This window comes from Loxodonta africana, chromosome 7 (assembly GCF_030014295.1).
Source record: "Loxodonta africana isolate mLoxAfr1 chromosome 7, mLoxAfr1.hap2, whole genome shotgun sequence".
Taxonomy (NCBI): domain Eukaryota; kingdom Metazoa; phylum Chordata; class Mammalia; order Proboscidea; family Elephantidae; genus Loxodonta; species Loxodonta africana.
In genome coordinates, this window is record NC_087348.1 from 29,163,246 (window position 1) to 29,169,951 (window position 6,706).

The following is a 6,706-nucleotide window of genomic DNA, read 5'->3' on the forward strand; positions in this document are numbered from 1 at the left end:
AGGTAATAGCTAATAATCTTGAAAACCTTTCTTATGTTTATTGGCTGCTTGGATATCCTCTATGCTGAATGTTCTGTTCGTGTGTTTACCCATTTTGTGATTGGGTTGTTTGTATTTTTTTTTTTTTTTTTTGGTGAGTTGTTGCAATTTTTATAGTTCTTAGATATTAGACCCTTATCAGATAAATCATTTTCAAAGATGTTTTCTCAGTCAGTGAGTTTTCTGTTTACTCTTTTAATAAAGTTTTCTGCTGAGCATAAACTTTTAACATTTATGATGTCACATTTATCTATCCAACATAAATGGTGGATATACACATGGACCTTGCCATATGGAATACGCAGTAATCATCTGACTGCATCTGTGGAAAGAGTCTATAGAAAAGATCAATATCATCTGTCAGAACAAGGCCAGGTACTGACTGTGGAACAGGCCATCAATTTCTCATGTGCAATTTCAAGTTGAAACTGAAGAAAATTAGAACAAGACCGGAGAGCCAAAATACAACCTTGAGTATATCCTACCTGAATTTAGAGACCATCTTAAGAATAAGTTTGACACATCGAGCATTAACAACCAAAGACCAGATCAGTTGTGGAATGACATCAAGGACATCATACATGAAGAAAGAGCTCATTAAAAAGACAGGAAAGAAAGAAAAGATCAAAATGAATGTTAGAAGAGACTGCGAAATTTGCTCTTGAACATCAAGCAGCTAAACCAAAAAGCAGAAATAATGAAGTAAAAGAACTGAACGGAAGATTTGAAAGGGCAGTTTGAGAAGACAGAGTAAAGTATTATAATGACATGTGCAAAGAGCTGAAAATAGAAAAACAAAGGGGAAGAATGTGTTTGGAAGAATGTCTCAAGTGGAAAGAACTGAAGACAAAATTCAACCTTCAGGAGCAATAGTAAAGATTCTAAGGGGAAGTATTAAACAACGCACGAAGCATCAAAAGAAGATGGAAGGAACATACAGAGGCATTATACCAAAAAGAATTTGTTAATATTCAACCATTCCAAGAGACAGCATATGACCAGGAACCCATGGTACTGAAGGAAGAAGTCCAAGCTACACTGAAGGCATTGGCAAAAAACAAGGCTCCAGGAATCTATGAAATATCAATTAAAATGTTTCAACAAACTAATGCAGTTCTCAAAGTGAACACTCCTCTATGGCAAGGAATTTGGAAGACAGCTATCTGGCCAACAGACTGAAAGAGATCCAAATTTATGCCTATTCCCAAGAAAGGTGATCCAACTGAATGTAGAAATTATATAGCAATATCATTAATATCAGATGCAAGCAAAATTTTGCTGAAGATCATTCAAAAGCAAGTGCAGAAATACATCCACAGTGAACCACCAGAAAATCAGGCTGGATTCAGAAGAGGATGTGGACCCAGGGATATCATTGCTGATGTCAGATGGATCCTGGCTGAAAGCAGAGAATACCAGAAAGATGTTCACCTGTGTTTTATTGACTCTGCAAAAGCATTCAACTATGTGGATCATAACAAGGTATGGATAAAATTGCTCGTGAAGAATGGCAGTTCCAGAATACTTAATTGTGCTCATGAAGAACCTGTACATAGATGAAGAGGCAGTTCAGACAGAACAAGGGGATACTGCTTGCTTTAAAGTCAGAAAAGTTGTGCATCAGGGTTGTACACTTTCACCACACCTATTCACTTTGTATGCTAAACAAATAATCTGAGAAGCTGGACTATATGAAGAAAAACAGGGCATCAGGATTGGAGGAAGACTCATTAACAACCAGTGATATGCAGATGACACAACTTTGATTGCTGAAAATGAAGAGGACTTGAAGCACTTACTGATGAGTATCAAAGACCACAGCCTTTAGTATGGATGCACCTTAACATAAAGAAAACAAAAATCCTCACAGCTGGACCAATAAACAACATCACAATAAAAGTAGAACAGAATGAAGTTGTCAAGGATTTCACGTTACTTGAATCCACAATCAACACCCATGGACAGTAGTCAAGAAATCAAATGACACATTGCATTGGACAATCTGCTGCAAAAGACATCTTAAAAGTGTTAAAAACCAAAGATGTCACTTTAAAGACTAAAGTGCCCCTGACCTAAGCCATGGTGTTTTCAATTGCCTCATATGCATGTGAAAGCTGGGCAATAAATAAGGAAGGCAGGGAAGAACTGACACCTTTGAATTACAATGTTAATGAAGAATATTGACTAGACCATGGACTGCCAAAAGAATGAACAAATCTGTCTTGGAAGAAGTACAGCCAGAATGTTCCTTGGAAGCAAAGATTGTGAGACTTTGTCTAACATACTTTGGACATATAGTCAGAAGGGATCAGCCCCTGAAAAAGGACATTATGCTTGGCAAAGCAGAGGGTCAGAAAAAAAAGAAGACCCTGAATGAGATGGGTTGACACAGTGGCTGCAACAACGGGCTCAAGCGTCGTAATGCTCATGAGGATGATGCAGGACCGGGCAGTGTTTCGTTTCATTATACAGAGGGTTGCTTTGACTAAACAGCACATAACAACAACAACCACTGTACAGATGATGACACAGTTTTGAACCTGTGTGATTGTGATTCACACAAGTTTTTATAACCAGAAATGACTGGTTTAACACAGGAACATAGCTCTTTTGACTCCAATGCTAGTGGACATTTGATTATTATTTCACTCTGTCAGTCAAAGAGTTCATGAAAATTAATTTACCCTTCAGAAAGAACAATCGCAGGGGCCATTTCAATATTCCTAGATAATAGCTGGATGTTATTTACTTAGAAGTTTTGTTGCCGGTAGTATCAGGTCTGGAAATATTTCTATTTGTTTAGACTAATTTACATTTATTAGGGCCAGGATGAAAGTAATACAAAATTCATGTGGGAATTTTGAGGAATTACACTTTAAATTTTCTGTTCTAATATTCATATGAATAAATAAAAACTCACAGTTATTCAGGACAAAAAAAGACTGAAAAAAAACAAACTAGAGTAGGAAGCTTAATCCTAAAAAGTTGAAAATAAACTTTAAAGTGTCTATTTATTATTAAAATAGTGTTATATTTTGACAAAGAGAAGTTCAAGAGCCATATGGGGATCTTTCCTTAGCCAAATGAGGAAAAATGCAATTGGATCACTTTCTTACTCCACACATCAAAGCAGGTGATGTAAATAAAGTTTCCAATTTAGATTACATGAATATACAGAAACTTAATATCAAAAACAAGAGAGAAAAAGTTAACCTGACAAGAGAAAAAAAATGAGAAATCACCGCTTCTATAAGAGTTGAGCAGAAGAAGAATATTAATCCTATAGAAAAATGGACATAAGATATGATTAAAAAGTCCACATTAAAGAAATACAAATAGCTCTAAAATGGACCAAGAGTTGTTTGGGTGGACTCAAAATAATAGAAGCACAAATGAAAACTGCACTTAAGACATCGTTTCTCACCTGTTAGAATAGCACACAGCATTCAGTCAATTCATATTTAATAATGTGTCTCCTATTGATATAGGGTCACTATGAGTCAGAATCAACTCCATGGCAGTGGGTTTGGTTTGTTTTTTTTGACATTGATACATATACCTGATAATTATGGGAGAGTATGGGAATAAAAAAAAAAAAAAAAGAAAAAATTTTTTTTTCTTTTTTTTTATGGGAATGTTCAGGACACTGGGGAAGGTGACTTTGAAATATAAATGTTTCTTATAAAATTTCCCTAATGATACTGTAATTTTCCTCCAGGCTTTCCAGTACAGCAGAGAAAAGTAGTGAATTTTAATTGCTTAGTTATTGTCCTCTAGAGAATGGGGCAACATATAGTCTCTAGGGTTCACGACCCAAGGTTGTGACTACAGATGTAACATTGCATATACTTCACTCCCCCACAAGTTTCCCAGATGCAGGAGAAGCCTTCTCTTTGCCGTTAGCTGGTCCGTTTTAAAATTCGAAAGACATAATGATATTAACTTCAATGTAGGGCATCTAGGAAACAACTAAGGGGAAAAATGCAAACTTTAGATGCAGACAGTTCATGAGGAATATAGAGTCAGGGCAAAGGGTGCATATCTGATCATGCAAAGAACAGGATGTGCACCTTTTATGCATAGAGCCATGCATAGAGGACTTGACTCTTCAATAATAGTGCCCTGGGTGAGGACCTGGGGTTGGGGAATAGATGTGCCCTGACAGTTTTTGGAGAGTATATTTTCTTCTGTAAATTTTTGGAGCAGTTGTCAAGGTAGAATCAACAAGTATTTAAGCAGAATGGAATAATCATTGATTAGACAGAATCTTTATTAAAAGGATATCCATCCATCCATCCATCCATCCATCCATCCATCCATCCATCCATCCATCCATCCATCCATCCATCCATCCATCTAATCTATCTATATCTATCTATCTATCTATCTATCTATCTATCTATCTATCGATCGATCGATCGATCGATCGATCTATCGATCTATCGATCTATCGATCTATCGATCTATCTATCTATCTATCTATCATCTATCTAATCTATTTATCATCTATCTATCCATCCATCTATCAAATATCTATCTATCTATCTATCATCTATCTATCATCTATCTATCTACCTACCTATCTATCTATCATCTATCTAATCTATCATCTATCTATGTATCATCATCATCATCATCTATCATCGATCTCTCTCTCTCTATATCATCTATCTATCATCAATCTATCTATCTTTCAAGCCTTAATTAGGATTACAAATTACCATGTAATCTCTGGAGCCCTTGTGGCATAGTAGCTAAGAACTTGGCTGCTAATTAAAAGGCTGACAGTTTGAATCCACCAGCAACTCCTTGGAAAACCTATAGGGCAGTTCAACTCTACCCTATAGGGTCATTATGAGTTGGAATCAACTGAATGGCAATGGGTTTCTATGTAATCTCTAAACCTCATATTTTATATATTTGAAAATACTAAAATTAGACTTGAGAACTTAAAGTTCAATGGTTTTATTGGTTTTCCTTAAAAAAATTTTTTAAAAAGTTATCATGTTTTAAAATTTTGGAAGTTTAGCATTTCTCAATTAATAAACACATACATGCTGAAAGAAATATCTTTTCCAGTCTCAGCAAAGGATAGTTAGCTAAGCTTCCTACATCCTAACTATGTTTAATTAATTAATTAATTAATTTTAATTTCCAGGATTGATTCAGATTTTAACAAACAGAAGCCATGTCATTGTCAGAGAGAAATAAAAGTGGGGCCATGTTCACTCTTTCGGGCTTCTCAGATTGCCCAGAACTGCAGGTTCCCCTCTTCGTGGTATTTCGGGCCGTCTACACTGTCAGTGTTGTAGGGAATGTAGGAATGATTGTAATCATCAAAATTAACCCCAGACTGCACACCCCCATGTACTTTTTCCTCAGCCACCTCTCATTTGTGGATTTTTGCTATTCCTCTATCATGCTCCCAAGATGCTGGTGAACCTAGTTGTAGAAGACAGAACCATTTCGTTTTTAGAATGTGTAGTGCAATTCTTTCTCTTTGGTATCTCTGTGGTGACTGAGTCCTTTTTACTAGCTGTAATGGCCTATGACCGCTTTGTGGCCATTTGCAACCCTCTGCTCTACACAGTTGCCATGTCCCAGAGACTCTGTGCTATGCTGGTGGGGGGATCACATGCATGGGGAGTAGGGTGTTCCTTGACACTCACATGCTCTGCTTTGAAATTATCTTTTCATGGTTCCAACATAATCAATCACTTCTTCTGCGAGTTCTCCTCACTTCTTTCCCTTTCTTGCTCTAATACTTACCTCAATGAGTTGTTGCTTTTTATCTTTGCTACTTGTAATGTGGTGAGTACATTACTCATCATTCTCACCTCTTATGTGTTTATTGTTGTCACCATCTTGAAAATGAGTTCAGCCAGTGGTCGTCATAAGGCATTCTCTACCTGTGCCTCTCAGCTGACTGCAATCACTATCTTCCATGGCACCATCCTGTTCCTCTACTGGGTGCCCAACTCCAAAAGCTCCAGGCACTCCATCAAAATAGCCTCTGTGTTTTACACAGTGGTGGTCCCCATGTTAAATCCCTTGATCTACAGTCTGAGGAATAAGTATGTCAAGAATACAGTCAGCAAGATAATAGATGCTAAAGTCTTTTCTCATTAAGCATATTATTTTAGTAGAATTTGTCACTAATTCATTAACAAAGTGCTTCCAAAAAGATGATTTTAAAAGACCTTTAAAATTAATCGTTAATACTGTACAATGGTAAGGATATGGAATTTTGGTTCAAAGAGGCTAATCTTGGCTTTGTCTCCTCATTGCAGGAAAAAAAAATCACCATCTCTAATTTTAATTTTTAAATCTATGCAACTGTGATAACAGAAACTGGGCCATAATCTGATAATGAGAGGCACCTTGCAAAATCTGAATAAACATTAATTTCATCCCTCTCTTTATAAGATCTTTGGAGTATAGTAGGTTCTAAGGAAATGCACATTTTTTGATGACATATCTACAAATGGCAGTAAAGATAATACATAGGCTTTGCCTTCAAGGGATGCGTAATTTGGTGGTCATGCTGGGGCAATAAAGAAAGGGGCTATTGTAAACGGCAGACTATAAGAAATATCTTAAAAGGCTTGAGGCAAGGAACAGTTCGAATCCATTTAGGGAGATTAGAAATATGTCTTCAGAAATGAGG

At 36.4% G+C, this 6,706-nt stretch overlaps 1 pseudogene; it reads left to right on the forward strand.

Annotated features, from left to right (window-relative positions):
- The first annotated feature begins 5,227 nt into the window (after positions 1–5,227).
- LOC100660457 (olfactory receptor 5D18-like) lies at positions 5,228–6,168 on the forward strand (annotated as a pseudogene).
- Positions 6,169–6,706: the final 538 nt, after the last annotated feature.